The sequence below is a fragment of the Cygnus olor genome, chromosome Z, assembly GCF_009769625.2.
Source record: "Cygnus olor isolate bCygOlo1 chromosome Z, bCygOlo1.pri.v2, whole genome shotgun sequence".
In the NCBI taxonomy this organism is placed as follows: Eukaryota; Metazoa; Chordata; class Aves; order Anseriformes; family Anatidae; genus Cygnus; species Cygnus olor.
The window spans coordinates 40,313,375-40,331,312 of record NC_049198.1 but is presented as its reverse complement, the minus strand read 5'-3'; the positions used below and the strand labels follow the sequence as shown (position 1 = coordinate 40,331,312).

Here is a 17,938-nt window from a genome sequence, read left to right as displayed (position 1 = left end):
AAATTATTCTTATACATTAAAGATAAATATTTGTGCTGATTTCATTAATGTATAATTAAGATGTTCTGTAACATAAAAATAATTTATTTTTTATTTCATAACAGTATAGCATTTAAGTCAGTGCTATTTATCATTAATGTTCTTTTCTAAAACACCTTTTGTACTAGTCTTCTGTTAGAATTGCTTTGCTAGTTCATTATACATGTGAAAGTCTCCCAAAATAAGAAAGCCCTAGGCGACAAAACCACTGAAATTCACTCAACTTTGTAAACATCTATACAAGGCACTGAATCAGACACTGAGTTTTCTAAAATGCAAATAAAAGCTCTTAGCTTCCTGAAAGTTACAAAAATACAAAAGGAGGAAGAAAGAAAGCCTGAAAAATTAATAATGCCAAAACCCCCCCAAAACAACATATAACCTTGTTTTACATAGCCAATTTTATTTCTCAGTATAAAAACAGTTTCACTTTTACATCTAAGATGTACAAACTATACGAGAATGAACTTGCATTCTCTTAACCTAAACTTAAGAAATTAAAGACTATGCTGTAATGACAAGGATAGTATCACTTCTAGATACATTACTCAGATAATGTTTATCAAGTCTGCGAAGTGTAAGCCCCTTTTCATTTTATTGGAGAAGCATGCCATGGGAAGAATGATTTTTAGCACCTGTCTTTGAGAAAAGTAGACTTTAAGAATGATTGTACTGCGTAACGAAGTTTTTTGAGGAAGGCAAGTGATGAATTTAAAGATCATAACAATAACTGAGAGATATTAGCAAACGTTCTTTTCTTAATGACATTTGGCATTTGTATAAATTCAGTTGAAGACTTTGCTATCTGAATTCTTTGGTTGCCTTTACTAATAATAATACAGTGTTTTTAAAATACGATTAATTTTAATTAATCATAATGTAAGAAGCTCATAGAAATACATTTTTATAGCAGAATGTGGAGTTTCCTTCTCTTTAAAAGTGCTTACAGAACACGGCAAAAGTTGTTGCAGATGTAAAGGTTTAGGCTTTGCATCAAGGACTAGAATCTCATTCACACAAATAGAAGAACTGTGATAACCCCTACATTTCAATATACCTGAGACAAATTTAAAAGTCAGCAACATTAATGCTGTAAATACCTTTGTTTGTTTGTTTGTTTGTTTGTTTGTTTTGTCCAACAAATCACAGCAAGGCTACGTAGTTTAGAACTAGGCTCACTTTTTCTCTAAATTAAGCTCCGTTTTCAGAACCAGATAAGGATGGATAAAAATGGAAGTTAAAAAAAAAAAAAAAAGAACAATGAAGCATGTATAAAGCAAAACCTAACTGCATTTCAGACAGGCTAACTGAACTTCTAAAATCTTAATCTGAGTTTTCAGAACAGTCAGAGATCAAATATTTTATTGCTCATAAAACGCTTTTCTTTTTTTCTTTTTTTTTTCTTTTTTTTTCAGAAATTGGTAAGAATCAATTCAAATACTCACCCCTCAAACTGAGAATATGAGAAATGTTCATGTGGTTCAGACCAGTGGTCCATCTAAGACTCAATATTTAGTTTCCAACTAAAGGAAATATTGTATAGGCAAATAGCCCAACTCTTTTCTGTGGTCCACTTCCATTGTACTCCCGCAACATGTATGGAGAGAACACACCTTCCCTTTTGCTGTCCATTATTGACCTGTCGCCCAGTATGTTGTCTAAGCCACTGTTGAAGCTGTTCATGTTATCTGCCTCTGCAGGCTTCTGGGCAACAAGTTCTACAAGTCCAATACCTTCAGTTTAAGATCTTTTTTTTCCCAACAAAATCTCCAGCTTGTTTCATCACATGCTCCTTAGTTCTGCAAATGTGACATTTAGTCCATAACATTTCTGCATAAACTTGGGCAACCACCTTCATGATTTTCTAAATCTCAGTCACATCCTCAAGCTTATCTTTCAACTGGAGTCCTTGTCCTTGTAATTTGTTCTTGCAATTGAGTTGTTTCACTTCATGACCACCTCATGATAGTTGTCCTTCTCTGAACTTTATCTAACACCACTATATGCTTCTTGAGATGCAGAAAATAGAACTGGACGTGGTACTTACTACCCACAGACTTATCAAGGTTTAGACCACAAGGAGAAGCCTCTGACCTGTTTTCAGTACCCTTTTGGAGATCACCAATATGCTTTTGTTGTATTTTCAGCTGCTAATGCACACTGGGATGATGATTGAAGAGGAATATCAGCAATAGAATAGAGTAGTTCAGTTGGATGGGACATTCAGAGATCATCTAGTCCTACTACCTGAAAACTTCAGGGCTAAACAAAACTTCAGGCATATTATTGAGGGCATTATCCAAATGCTGGCTCATATTGAGCCCACTGTCACCAGCACACCAGATCCCTTTCTGCTGAGCTGTTCTCCAGCCACTTGGTCTCCCAGTCTGTACTTGTGATGGGCATCACTCCATCCAAGGTGCACCTCCCAGCACATTGTTGAACTTCATGCTGTTGCTCATCGCCCAGTGCTCTAATCTACTTAGATCTCTCTGCAAGGCCTCTTGCTCCTTCAGGGAGTCAACAGCACCTCACAGTTCAGAATCATCAGCAAACTGGCTGAGGATGTACTTCACTCCTCCATCCAGATCATTGATAAAAAAGTTGAACAGGACTGGCCCTGGAATTGAGCCTTGGGGAATACCACTAGCAACCAGCTGCCAGCCAGATGTAGCTCCATTCACTACAACCCTTCGAGCTCTACCATTGAGCCAGTTCATCACCCAGCATAGCGTGAACCTGTTTATCTCACAGTTGGACACTTTGTCCAGTAGAATGCCATGAGGGACAGTGTCAAAGGCCTTACCGAAATCCAAAAAGATTACATCTGCGGCCTTCCCTTCACCCACCAAGCAGGTGACCTTATCATAGCAGGGGATCTGATTACTAAGGAAAGACTTAGCCTTGCTGAACCCATGGTGACTAGGCCTGATGTTAGATTTGTTCTTTAAGTATCCCCCCAAAAAATCTTCTCCATAACTTTTCCAGAGACTGAGGTTAGAATAACAGGTCTGTAATTTACTGGGTCTTCTCCTATGCCTTTTTTGTAGATGGTTGTAACATTGACTAGTTCGCAGTCAGCCGGGGCCTCCCCAGACTCCCATGACCTTTGGTAAATTGTTGAGAAGGGTCCGGCTATAATATCCACTAATTCCTTCAGCACTCTGGCATGAATCCTGTCTGACCCGATGGACCTATGAACAATGAAGCTGTTCCCTTACCATTCTGGTGACCACAGATGGAAAATCACGGCTCCCCCAGTCATAGTCTTCAAACTCTGAGGACCGGGCAGCCCAAGATTTGTCATTACTATTAAATACTGAGGCAAAAAGGCATTAAATGACTTTGCCTTTTTCTCATCCTTACTTCTTAGGTGACCACTTGCATCAACTACCACTCCAGTGTTTTCCTTTGACCTCTTCTTGCTGTTGCTGATGACTTCCAGAACTCCCTCTTGAGTTGCAAATTCTGAGTTAAGTTTTGTGTTTAGTATATCTCTTGTTCTGAGTAGAATCATGTTTTCAATTCTGGACTTCCCTGTGCTTCCTCAATCAAGAAGAATAAAAACCTATGAGTACCAATTTTAAAGTAGAGCATAGAATAGAAAATATCTCTGCTGTGGTTTCTTCATCCTTGGCCTACACTCTATGGAAAGCCATTTGTGTGAATTCAGCAGTACAGGATTTGCAGAAAGCCAAAAGATAAAATGACAGCAGAAATGCTTTTTAATAAAATATTGAAGCAGTTTTCTTTATGTAAAGATTCCTTTTCCTGTCCTTACTTCTCCTCCAGAGAAGATTTACCTTCTCTTAACTTACAACAAATCTTTGATGTTACACTGGATGTTGCGTCAGAGGTCACACAGCACCTACTTAGAACATCCATCTAATATGCTTAACTATTTAAAAAAGGCTGAAACAATACAGTTTTGGATTCACCTGGCTAGATGAAGCAGTTGGGATGAGTAGAAAAATAAGTAAGAATTTTAATATTATTGCTTAAGAACCTTGGAGGAGTGAAGTTCTTTAGAGACAAAAGCTGGTGTTACTAGTACTTTAAATATATTTGATAAAATCCAAATTTAAGAAACTGAACAAGAAAGTGATAAGGAGCCATCATCTGTTACCGTAAGAAAACTCAAATGACTCACTCAAGATTCTGCAATACTACTTGACCTTCCTCAAGGTTGTACTCATATAGAAAATCGGAAAACTGGGACTTTAGCAATAAACTGCATTGTATGTATGGTTGATGGAATTTAGAAAACACCAAGAGAAACATCCTGTTTGCTCAAAGAAGTAGTAGTTTTCAGAACTGTAGGCAAGGACAAACACATTTTCACAACAGTGACATACAAAGACAGAGTAACATTTGCCTGGCTCAAAAAAGTAGCCTGGCAGCCAGCCAGTCTCAGGCTTATTGTTCAAAAAATGTTAAAGGACAAAATCCAGCATCACAGTCGGTGCATATAGAAGTAGGAGTGGGGTGGAATGAAGGAGTGGGAGTATAGAAATATGAGTATAGAAGGAGTAGAGAGAAGAAAAGTGTATAAGTAACAGCATAGAATATTCTGTCCTAGTTCTGACATATGTGTATGATGGTACCCAAGTATTCCCTACAGAAATATTTTTGATCAACAAGTAATTTTCTTCTCTGAATTTCACTGCCAATAATATCTCAATCTGAAAGTAGATTGTTCTTTTGTTACAGATGTCTCCACTCTTTTCGTGAATATCATTTCATGCCCTTTTCCCCTTCTCGCAGCATCAATGCCCTATTTGGATTTTCTTTAGAGAAGTCGTAAAATAAATCATTGTACTGGCAGAGAAAAAAAACTATCAAGAATGGTGTTTCTCTGTATTCTCCAAAATGCATTAACTACTGAAATTGAATTTACCATATGAAAACGTACACTTCAATGTATTTTATGTTACATTATTAACAGATAGCTGTGTGTATATTATTGAGCACCAACTGGGTAGTCTGTAAATTCAGATCCCTACCCACAAGGAATACTGTAGATACAAACTATGCAGACGCTGTTTCTGATGCAATTTGAAAGGTATAAAAACATAGTGATGCAGAAATTTTTAGCCTTTATTTTAATTATTTAGTCACTGTAACTAGCGCATGCTCATTTTATATTATCACCTGAAAAGACTATGAAGGATGTAAGTTTCACTGTGGCCATGGCCTAATGCACTATGCTGTATGTAGTGTGTTGACATTGGCTGGCTTACAGATGCCCACCCAGCCAGACTCTCATTCCTCCTCCTGAACAGGACAGGGGGAGAAAAAAATAAGATGGAATAGCTTGTGGGTTGAGATAGAGGCAGAGAGATCGTTTACCAGTTACCATCAAAGGCAAAACAGACTCAACTTAGGGAAGACAAATTTACTGCCAATTAACAATTGAGCAGGTTGGTGAGAAACAAAGAAAAAAACTGCAAGCACTTTACCTTCCACCCTCCTCCTTCCCAGGCTCTACTTCACTCTTTCATTTCCAGCTATTCTACCTTGTGCACCGTGACTTGCCTAGAGGGGATGGGGAACAGGGGCTGTAGTCAGTTCACAACACTTTGTCTCTGCCACGCCTTCCTCTTCTCAGCATGGGGTCTCTTGCATGGGATGCAGCCCTTCCCACCAGCTGCAGTTCTTCGAGAGCAGCAATGGTGTGAGTTGTCTCCACAGGTTTGTGTATCAGGAACAAACCGCTCCAGCGTGGGTCCCGCACAGGCCGCAGTTCCTGCTCCCATGTGGGCTCTCCACAGGCGGCAGCTTCCTTCAGGACACGGCCACCTGCTGTGGTGTGGTGTCCTCCATGGACTGCAGGGCAACAACATGCTTCATCACTGTCTTCTCCACAGGCTGCAGGAGAACTTCTGTGCTGGTGCTGAGAGCACCACCTCCCTCCCCCTCCTGCTTCTCTGACCTTGGTATCTGCAGGGTTGTTTCTCTCACTTTTTTTTTTTTTTTTCACTCCTCTCTCAAAGCTGCTGTGCAGCATTTTTTACCCTTTCTTAAATATATTTTCATAGAGGCACCGCCGGTGTTACTGATAGGCTTAGCAGTGTTATTGATGTGCTTAGCTGTGTAGGTCTGTTGTGGAGTCACTGCAACCAACGTGAGGCACAGAGGCCAGTTGTGCAGACCACCTCTGCTGCTAAAACATTGACATGGACACCCACTGCACTATAAGGTTGTCCCTACATCAAGGAATAAGTGGCACAAGTCATGTAAAATTTATACATAAAACTGTCAGGATAATGTCAGGCATACATCCTTCTAAATTTTGAAAGGCTTTTGGAGTTTCAGAAAACAAATTAAGTAAAAAAAGCAAAAAACAACAACAACAACAAAACACTTTTACTAGCCAAATATAATGCTAGTAATTCTTAATTTTTAAAGATAATTGTTATTATCTCAATAACAAAAAGCAAACCTGCAGGAACAGTGTTCCCAAAGATAATATACAGCAATTGATAATGTAATTTTCTCTGAAAAGAACAGGCTAATTGAGAAAGCTGCTACTGCCTATTGTATTTCTAACCAGGTGAGAATAGCAAAGCAAACTCAGAAATACATGAATAAACAATATATAAAGTAAATAGAAGTAACAGTCTGATTTTATATATAGAATGTTCTTGACAACAAGGTAGGTACAGTTGGCACCACAGTTGTAAGATATTGCACCGCTAATGACTCAGTGAGTACTGTACTCAGAAGAGTACAAGATGAGAATATCTTGAACCAACTATTAAATAGAAACTTAATGTTTTTCAAGCAATGGCTTAATTAAAAAAAAAAAAAAAAAAAGTAAAGCTGGGAAACTGCATGTAGAGACAACGTGCCATCCTAAGAAGAGTGGAAAGGAGTAGTAATGCAGAAATGAATCAAGGCACCTAAGAAGCTGTTGCAGTGAGAGCTCTCTTCCCGAACACGTAGCTAAGTTGTAAAGAGAGGCTTGGCCTCTTCACTGTCACAGCAAGAATTCCTCATTAAGACTACCTGTGATGTTCACTGACGTCACAAGATCAAGTGCTCAAACCTAACGTTTCCAAAACTGCTGAGGAAACCCAAGAAAAGGCATGCCTATTTGGAGCCGTATTTGCTGAATTTAATAATAGTGTTCAGTCGTATTTCAGTCTTTTAACTTTAGGTTTTCTTTCTCACCTTACATTTTACTAACCAAGTTAATTAAGAGACTAACATTTAATTCTGTGGAAAATCACTGACTTTAACATGTAAGACGGTGCTTACTTATTCAGGCAGGTGATAGTAACTGTTCTTTTTTTCCTGACCTGTGGTAATGAAAGATATTCCTATTTTCTGTCTCAAACTGATTGAAGTTATTAATCATTTTGATACTGCTATTGTGACTTACTGTAAAAGAAAACTCTCTCTACTACCAAATAACAGTGAAAGTACTACTGAAATCAGCGTGTTCACTGTGTTCACACATTTTACTGAACAGTGAAAAGCTGCAGAATTTCACAGATAATTCTATTGATCCAAATAACTGTCCTTCATTTTAAAAAACACATTAGAAGAAAACAAGAGAAAATAAATTAGAAAGGGATATGACAACTAGCAGTCCAAAATCAAGGTTCTGGATGGGGTCCCAGAGCAGGCAGTCAAAGAATCCCAGTAGTCCCTATGAGGCCAGTAAACAGCCTGTTTGGGCTGGAACCTCAAAGGAAGTCCCTGGCCATTCACACAGCCAGACAGTGAAACCTGATTCCAGCAGTGGAGACAAAACCAATTTCTTCTAGATTGGATCTTCAAGTAATTATGAATTTACATCGTGAATCCTCAACAGTAACACAAGATTAATCATAGAATGACAGAACGTTTTGTGTTGGAAGGGACCTTAGAGATCACCCAGTTCCAAACCCCCTGCCACGGGCAGGGACACCTCCCACCAGACCAGGTTGCTCAAACCCCATTCAACCTGGCCTTGAACACTTCCAGGGATGGGGCATCCGCAGCTTCTCTGGGCAGCCTGTGCCAGTGCCCCCCCACCCTCTGAGTGAAGAATTTCCTCCTAACATCTAATACTAAATCTCTCTTCATAGTTTAAAACCATTCCCTCTTGTCCTGTCATTATCTGCCTGAGTGAAAAGTCACTCTCCGTCTCTTTTATAAGCCGTCTTTAATTACTGAAAGGAAACTGAACTGAAGGACTGAACTGTGATCTAGTGAGAGAAATACACCAAATCTATGCTACTGTCTGTGCTCTTTTATATTCAGAATTACACTAATGATATGAAGGTATTTTCAGATGAAGCTTGGCTGTCTGCTTTTTAAACTACCCATCTGGCATTTTCTGTATGAAGGCTCATGTTTTCACCTTACAGCTATCTTTAAGGTATATCCTCAAGTGACCGGTATTCAGGTATTTGAATCCTCCAATATCCTGACATGAGATGAGCAATACTAGGAAGACAGGACAAGCTCTTTTACTTCAGCTTTTGGCCTTGCAGTCTTATGTAGCAAAACACTTGAAAACTGATTTCAATTTCATTCATGTATGCAGCCCTATTGAAGCCAACAGGAATCTACATCTAAGTGCTTTGCAATTTTCATATCATATCTGATACTTCTTATTTATACAAGGAAGAAACATAAAAAATGGCAAAAGATTAAGAAAACCAGCTTCTTGTTCTATCATATGCAGAAAACCACATTTTTTTGATAGTGATCTCATATTTACATATTAATATTTAAAAACAAATGTGTACTGTTATTCATTATTTATTGCTCCTTAAGGAGTAGATAGCCAGGATTTCTAAACAGACATATTGATTGGACTTTGCTCTTAGTGGGAGAAGAAAAAATCTCTTTACAGCCTGCGTTAATGTGGATGATCAATTAAAGTGTTTTTTTTGTTTTGTTTTGTTTTTTCTTTGCTGTTTTAGTTTGTTGCAGTTTTTTTTGCTTTGTTTTGTTTTGATTTGTTTTTGTAGAGAACATGTTTTGAATGTTTCTGAAATATTAAACTGTTAATGTTAATACAGGAAACAACAGTTCTCACTACTGGCTGAGCAACTTGTTTTCCCAGCCTTCAAAATAATTTTTTTATTGCAAATGTAAACCTTGATTTCAAATGTTGTTTCATGAAACATAATCTCTACAAGTCTCTGTGAGGCTTTAATCAGCAGGTAATTCAGCATACTTGAATGCTTTTGTAACTTTGCTGAATTTTATAACTGAATAGCACATGGACTAGTAAAAAATTCATCTTGTAGCGTATGGCCACAAAAATCTGTGTGTAACAGTAAATTCATCTTTCTGATCTTTACTGTAATTCTTGAATAACAAACTCAAATTAAGCATCTAGAAATGTGTTGTTGTTGTTGTTGTTTTTAATGGTCATCACAGAGGATATTACACAGAATTACAGAATTTGTCTACTGAATGCGCTCCTTCTAAGGAGAGAGCTTGCTGGTAGTTCTGAGGGTGGTAGTTGCTTAAAAGAAATCCAAAATTGGACAGCCAGCCAGAAGGAAAACAGATCCTAAATGCTGACCAAGGGCAGAGTGTCCTAAATCAGACCATCAGACAAGTCGTATTTTCTTAGTAATAACAGAGTTGCTAACTGATGGTGACATTTTACTAATAGTGATGCATTTATAACTGCTAAATGTTTTACTATGTTTCTTTGAAGCATGGCTGAAGTTATCTCTGAATTCAGTTTGTACTCATGTCTGGGTGGTACATAAAGAGGGCCTTGCGGATGGCAGAAAGGAGGAAAAGTATCCACTGAGAGAAGTAATTTTCTTGAAATACCTATAATAGCCCATAGAGCTTCTCCTATGTATTTCTATTACAACTGTTTCCAATTAGGACTGCAATGCCAATGCCATCTTAGACACTGAATAGAATTACAGGAAAAAAAGAAATCCACTCTTAAACTGTTGCTTGCTGTCTACCCGCATGTGTTACAAAGCAGGTCTGGTACTAACTTTAAAAAGACGCAACAGATGAACAATGCAGCCAAATGGGGCAATGAAGACAAAAACAGAATGTAAGAGAGATTAAACAAATGGCAATAACCAGTATCTACAATTTACAACATAGAACTCGAATGACAAACAGTACTCTCAGCTCACAGCTAGAACTGGCTGTTCTCAGCATGGTCAGCTGTGTAAGAATTGTATCAGCTATAAGCCTCACAAAACAACTTGATAAACCTTTTGTGGAGACGGCGGAGCTGGTTTTTTTCCATTCATAAAAGGAAGAGAGAGGGGGATTGCAATCATAAAGGTATATAAAGAAAAATATTAACCCAGTACTTCTGAAACAGGAAGGTGGAATTAAAACTGCAATAAAATTTTACTTCATGTGATATAGGGGTTTAGCTGTCCTTCTTTTTCATTAGGTAGCACAAACGACTAAGCCATCGACATTATTACTAGGGAAGGAGTACAAGAAGATTGTGTATTGGGAGCCTTGCCGAAGACGCTGTATTTGAGAAGCTGGTGATCTTGAACAGACCATGTCTGTTACACTGGGACTTGTACTTAGGGCTTGAGAAGCCTGTGTGTTACTAACATACTCTGCAACTTCAATCTTTGGGAAAGGTAAAGTGCATGGTGGATCAAGGGGTGGAACGTGTTGATCCCGACCAGGATAAATGGTCTCTGTGTTTGGGTGTCAGTGACTCACATCACGGTCAGCCTGACAATGCACGGCACAGCTAAGGGACACGCAGAGCGGCCTTCAGGCTCACCCGTGCAGCATGGGTCTTGTGCCTGCAGGACAAACTTCAGCAGCTCACCATACCAGAGGAGCCTGCAGCTGACTCCCGCTCAGAGGAGGTAAAGGCAATTACACCACCAGTGAGACCTTGCCTTTACCTAACAGTGAGGCATGAGGGAGTCCTCATGAGAACATCCTTTGGGAATAGGGTTGTTTTCTTGTGAGGAAGTTACATACTACCTCAAGTGACTGAAAGGGAGAGCTCTCCACAGACAGAATCTGCCCTGTGTCGTAGAAACATCCACTGAGGCTCTGTCCAATGCTGCACAGAAATGGAGTGCCCAGCATCTGATGGGATAAAAGACTCACTCACTGTCTATACGATGACGATGATGATTTTTTAAAGCAGTTATCTCATCGAGCCATTTTTGTTGGGCCTTTCTCGCTGAGATCCAAAGAGAGCCCTGCACCAGCTCGCTCTCACCCTACTCCCCACCCTACCATGGTGCAGAACAGATGGTATTTGGTGTTATCAGGCCAAAGAAATGGAGGTTCATTGAACTATTTTTAGGATTTCAGCGTGTTAAAAAAGGCTGGTGATTTCATTGGAAGAATTTTGAACTGAGCAGAGACACTTAATTGTAAGTACCAATGTATATATGAGAAATTTACCTGATATTTTGTGTGTTCAGCACTACCACCTTAAGGTTGCCTCTGAAGAGTCTAGTAGAAGCATTATGAGGATAGCCATAATAACAATGCTTGAGATATCCACCACATTAATATTTTGCAGCTGTTAAAATAATAGAAGCACAGACCCTCAAATATAGGTCAGCATATGTGCAGATAGTCTAACATTATTTTCTTGAAAAAAAAAAAGTCTTATTCAACGATGAACAAGCTAATAAACAGATGAAAGTGCTTTGATCATGAGTGCTGATGATCTTGAACTCAGTAATTATGTTATAAACAAATCTGGCAATTATGACAATAAAAACATAGATTCCGTGCAATGTATTTGTAATGTGAATGAGCATATGAATTAGCCTTTTAATTCTTATGGTATTCTTTGTTAATTTCTGGGTATGGTGAAGTAAATGACCTACAACAGTAGATTTGAGAATAGTTGATTTATTAGAAATTACAGTATGTGGGAGTTCCCCTATCACTTGTCTAAAAAAAAATAAATCATGTTTTCTTGAAAGCTATCTGGGAAAGTAAATTAAATTCATTACTTGTGTGAATAGACCAATATTTACTGATTTGTATGATGCAGACATTTCAGACAAACATTCAGATTTTTTGCAGAGAACTGACTTTAGGGACTGATGGAAATTTATTCTGATATAACTGAAAAATGACTGAAACAAGTGCTACAGAAAACATTCAAAATTAAAAAAACTATCATCTGTTGCCTCACATTGGGAAAATCTTGCAGACTTTAAAAAAAAAATCTCTAACTGCATAAAATGTTTTATACCTCTCACTCCCTGTTTGATTCAATGCCTTAAATGCTTCTTCATGGTTAGATGTAAAGAACTGGCTAGTCTGTAGATCTCTCCACCTTTACAGTACATCACAAAAGCAAAACATATTATAGCATCGCATATTATAAAGGGAGGTTCATAACTCATTTCTAGTCTTCAGGTCTTTATCTTTGCACATTTGTGTCGTACCAGACAATAATTATGTTACCTATCTAAATGGATAATTAAATTATTTCTTCCAGAGTTACCAATAGTACTTGAATTGTCTCAACAAGGATTTTCATTTCATTTTATGTTGATCTGCAACAAATTTATCTGTTTAGAGCTCAGCTTCTGGAAGAATTTTCTATGGAGACAAGTAATTCTAGTGGAATTTTTAGCTAAATTTTATCCTAAGATCACAGCATACTCCTAAAAGGTGTTAATGAAAAAACAAGCCCTTCAGAAACAAACAAACAAAAAGAAAACAAAAAACAAAGCCACAAAATTCAGTTTAGGACACGGCAATTAATTTCAAATATGTTGCTAAAATATTTATATTAAAATACTAAATGTTCCTTTTTTATTCAATGACTACCGAATCTTTATTCCAGCAAATTGGTACAAAAGACAGTATCTATGTTCATTCAATATGAGGACAGAGAAGATCCTCTGCTTGTCTCTACAGCTTTTTCTAATATCATCCACCATATGTGTAGCATCATGTATGTCATTCTTCTCTTTAAATACTTATTTGTATTGTTTTGAATTAAGTACATTTAGGGTCTGCCCATTAAATCATTTACTTAATTACAATTATTTACACAAAGGAAACAAAGTGTGACATTTTACAGAAAGATTCAGTTGGGTCTGACAAAGTGCCTGGGACTTTTGGAACCATAAATAATGGAGACAAGTTTTGGCTTTAGCAGTTTCTCTGAAATATACACCAAGCAGTTTTCTGACTGCTGTTCATCTACTAAGCTTTGTACTGCTTGCTTAACAAATTGCATGGCACTTTTTATTTACCAAATGAAAAAGAGACTAAATACCACTAATACAGTACTAGAAAATACTTATTTCCATTTTGTATTTTTTTTATATTTCAGAAATAATTTCTGATGGCAACAGTAATGTTTCAGATTTGAAAAGCTGTTATTAGCCTTGCTGTTTCATTGTACCTTAGAACTGAGAGTTTTCTCAGAATCTGGTGTTGCTGGAAGAGAAGGAAAAATCACGTGACATAGATGTTATATTCTTTGCAGCTGTGAATAGGAAAGGCTATCTGAAGAGATAGTGTCTTATACTAGAACAACGCATAAGTGAAAAATGGTAAGTTTTGGACTTTTGTATTCTAAGTCTGGGCATGCTGCAGATTCAAAGAATTTCAAAGAATTATCATAGGGCTTAGCATATGTCAAAATTGTCAGTAGTTTTTTTTCAGAAAAGCAAAGTCTTTTACAAGAGTTTAAAGTTGTTTAAAAAAAAAAGCTGACACAGCCTGACTACTGCATGCATTACTTCCTGTCTTACTCATAATTTACACACTAAAGCATTCAAACAATGTAAAGATAAACCAGTTAAGTACTCAATAAAACAAAATTGAATATAAAATGTCAGTGTCTTAATGGAAGAATGCCATGCAGTGCTGTATCTCTTTTCTGCCTTTAAAGATTCCAAATTTAAATTCTGTTTTTATGTTATTTTGGTAAGGTGGTATGTTCCTGTTTTCATGTTTCTCTATTGTTTGGTTTACTTCTAACAACAACAACAAAAAAAACTACCCCAAAAGCTAGTCATGATGCATGAAATCTTGAATTAAAAATCATTGGTATGCATGCCAGAACACATTTAGAATAATTTTTACTTATGCTTAGGCCCTTTTTCCATGTGCCAGCTCATTTGAGGTCATTAAAAAATAGAATACATATTTGACTCAAGAACATCAGGAAGTGAAGGGGGAGGGTAGCCATTTATAACTACCTGAAACAGGATAACAGTGACATTGCCACTTCTGAGCAGATAATGAAGTACAGTGTTTCTTATCAGCACTGAATTAATTCATTCTTATAGGATGACTCTAAATCATTCTTATGACTTATGCTTTTCCAAAGCAAACTGCAAAATACAAAACAAATTGTGTGCAATGAACTTGTGAACTAAGCTTTAAAAGGGAAACATTACAGGCCACTGGTCTGATGCAGTCAGATTTCCAGGCTCCTAAGTGATATTTTTGCAAGGAAAAACACTGCTGCTTCGTACATCGTGCAAGCAACTACATGAGGAGCCAAATTCTGCTTCTCAATATATATCCACAGGGCTTTTCTTTCACCAGTTTTAGCAGCTTATGTGTATGCTAGGTTAAAAATGAGACCTAAGTAAATACTTGCAAGGTTTATCCCATCACCAAACAGATCAGAAAAGAAAGTAAGACTTTATATGTAGGAAAATATGCAGATGTAACATGTAAAATTTTGTGAATTTCCTAAATAAACAGATGTTCAAACAGGGCATCTGTCTCATTTCCCTCCTACAGCTTTTGGAGGAGTAAACTATTGTACCCAGAACCGAATGCAAACGCTTATTCTAACCGATAGTCTTTTCACTCACAACAGATGTAGAAACAGCAGCATCGCTGGCATAAAGTGGTCAGCTTCCTTCTGATACCTGTGCACATATATTTATTGCCGCTTATACCTATGGGTACTGAATTTTTAAGAGCTTGTCATACAAACAATGGCATGTCACTACATATCCTAGTGTACCGTTTATAAAGTGCAGTTGCATTACAGCCAGATCAAATGTATTTGACTCTCTAGTAGTAAATTGCTGGGTAACTTTTCTCTACTTCAACATTATACCTGACTTTTTAAAAGACTGAGTTTTCAACTATTATGAAACACGATAGACTTCTGCCTTCATCCATAAAGTCTCAATTGAGTGTTGAGACTGGATCTCTTTCTTTCGTAATACATTGACCAAAAAAAATGGGGGGGGGGGGGGGGGGGGAAGGAGGAAGAGAGCGAAGGAAACCTGAAAGTTTTTGTTATACGTAGGAAATGCAACTGCTAAAACAAAAATCTAAATTATGCCAGAAAATTAACAAGTCCCCAGAAAATGTCCCACTTAGAACCCTGTCTCATGCTAGTGGCTAATAAGGATTGACATAAAAAAAATGCATGTTTATGCCAATGCCTATTTATGCCAAAGCAGAAGCTATTTCTGAAGATATTTATGTAGATGAGCACTTCTAGGGAAATTCAACTCACGTTGTTAGGAGTTCCTTCTTCAGAGGAACTCATGATATCCCTGTGGATACACTGGTGTGACAAGCCTTCTGAGTCTCTCTGATTTCATGCAAGTGTGCATCTAGATAAAATACAAGGGGGAATGAAGGGAGAAGGTGAGAGAGAGTCCCCAGTTAGCAGTGCTCAGTGCAACATGTACACTGTCAGATACCCAATTCAGTAGCAGCTTTTCACTTCTTATTTGTCTGCCTTTTGGGCTCTTCCATGTATCAGTGAAAGAAGATATCGGTGCTGCATACATAGAGAGAAATACCGGTTTGCCTGCAGGCAAAGGAAGTATCTTTCCATTGTTATTTATTAAATTTATCTTTTCCTTCTCTGATTTTCCATCTTTCTATACCAAAAATATACCCATGTTAATTTCTTGTTGACCATTTAGCTGTGTGACATAGCTAAACCTTCCTTTTAGAGGAATAAATATTACCTTGTTCTGAGTCAGACCCAATGTCTCAGTCTAATAGGCTTGATTTTAATCCAGATCATATTTAAGAAGATCATTACTGGCTTATAAAGCAGTCAGTTTGCACATCCATGTTCATATCCACATTGTCAGAATACTATCGCAAACCAGAGATAATAAATTTCAGAATTTACAGTTAGCAATGTCGTTGATTCTTAGAGTAATTTTGTATAGCAAAAAGAAGTCATATGGAGATATAACTTTTCCCTTTAGCATCTAGGAGTCTCATCATAAACATGTAAATGGAACAAGCTTAATTGTATGCATGCACAAACATAAAATGCTATCTTTGTGCAGAGAACTTTGAAAACTGTTAAATGTTACAGTATATATACTCATACACATTATGCTATAAATGCTAAAGAACTTGAGAACGCCAAGTACTTGGAAAAAAAAATTAAATACTCTAGCTATCTCCACTGTTAGTAGGATGTTACCAGAAACTGAAAAATAGCATTTCTTTACGGTTAAATTTTTTTGTTTACCTAGAAGATATTTTACCAAAAGTACAAAAAATGTATATATAATTTGTAACTGTCTTTGGATATCATTGTCATCGGGGACTCATCATGACAAAATCAATTCAGCATTTCTGGTTATTTGTATGAGGTGGAACAGTAGAGGGAGCACAATGCTTTTTTCCCTGTAAATCTTACAGAATTATGACTAGTTTCTTAGCATAAGCACCATAAATTTCCACCATAGATACAAAAGGTTTGAATATACAGTGCAATCCAAAATATAGTTAGAATATTCTTGGTATATCCAACCTAAAATTTAAGCACTGATTGTTCTGAAAATTTCTTGCTTTTTCAAGGAGTAGTTGCATTAAACATTATTTAATCTGGAGTAAAAAAATAACTTTTTGCAATCACATTAAATATATCAGCATCAAAACAAAACCAGTATCTCATGTTATTTTTATTATTTCCAATGTAATGTACGGCAATGCCAGAATTCAAAATACAACAGGATTAGGAAGTGGACTAACAGAAATAGAGCACCTCAAGAGTCTGCTTATTACCATACCCACACCAGGGTAATGAATGAGTTTTATTCAAATATGTATTTACAATATTTTACTACTCTACAGAACTCCGTGTATATGTCCAAAGTAGCATTTTGTACTTGTTCGAAAGTCTGTCTCGTCAGACAGATGAAACCAGTCATGTTACCCTTTTCCCCAGTAATGAATTTCAGTATTTACCTCAGATACTATTACAGATTCACCAATCTTCATTCTTTTCTCTTCCTTAAGAGAGCACAATCTAAATTCAATGTTAAGTGCCAGGGGAATTTGACTAATACATAGCAATCTGTACTACTGTACAAGTACCATTAGCAGTGCATCTCAGGCATGAGAATTTTTCAATTTCTGCGTATGTTCAGGTTCACAATTCATCATCCCATACGGGCTTAGGCAACACACTAACCGGCTGTCATTGTGGTAAACCGAAGTTCACAGCATGGCCTGCATTTCTACTTCAGTATCTGAGTGCCTCAGTTCCTCCAGAAGTACCAACGGGAAGCCAATTATCTGCTATCTTCTAACTCAGTCTTCTCCACCATTTTAAATGCATTTGCAGGAAACATACTTTTTCCAAGTATTTGTTACTGTTTTACGTAAGACTTAATAAGGGACATTTTTTCTTAGTACTACAAGCTTTTCTAACAGATTCTTACATGAAGATAGTAAGATAACCTTCATTGTTACTGTATTTCCACTTAGAAGATGACATTGATTAGTGTTGTGTCAAGATCCTTCTCTGCACCCACTTTAAAACCATAAAGACTGGAAACAGTCTCCTTATGAACTTCCATTATCATCTTATAAAATTATACATAGCAATAAAAACATTTATTTGTCCATCCAAAAGCACAGTTGATCAGGGCATAATTTTTTCCTCATGTCACTATCACTCAGGTGTTTCTTTTTGTTTTTCATTAAGAGATTTGATAGCAAT

General features: G+C 37.1%; 1 protein-coding gene across 1 annotated transcript in view; it reads right to left on the bottom strand.

The window, feature by feature from the left end:
- Positions 1-17,938, bottom strand: part of CEP78 (centrosomal protein 78) — a 57,713-nt gene that overhangs the window by 34,329 nt on the left and 5,446 nt on the right. The gene's annotated exons all lie outside the window — the stretch shown is intronic.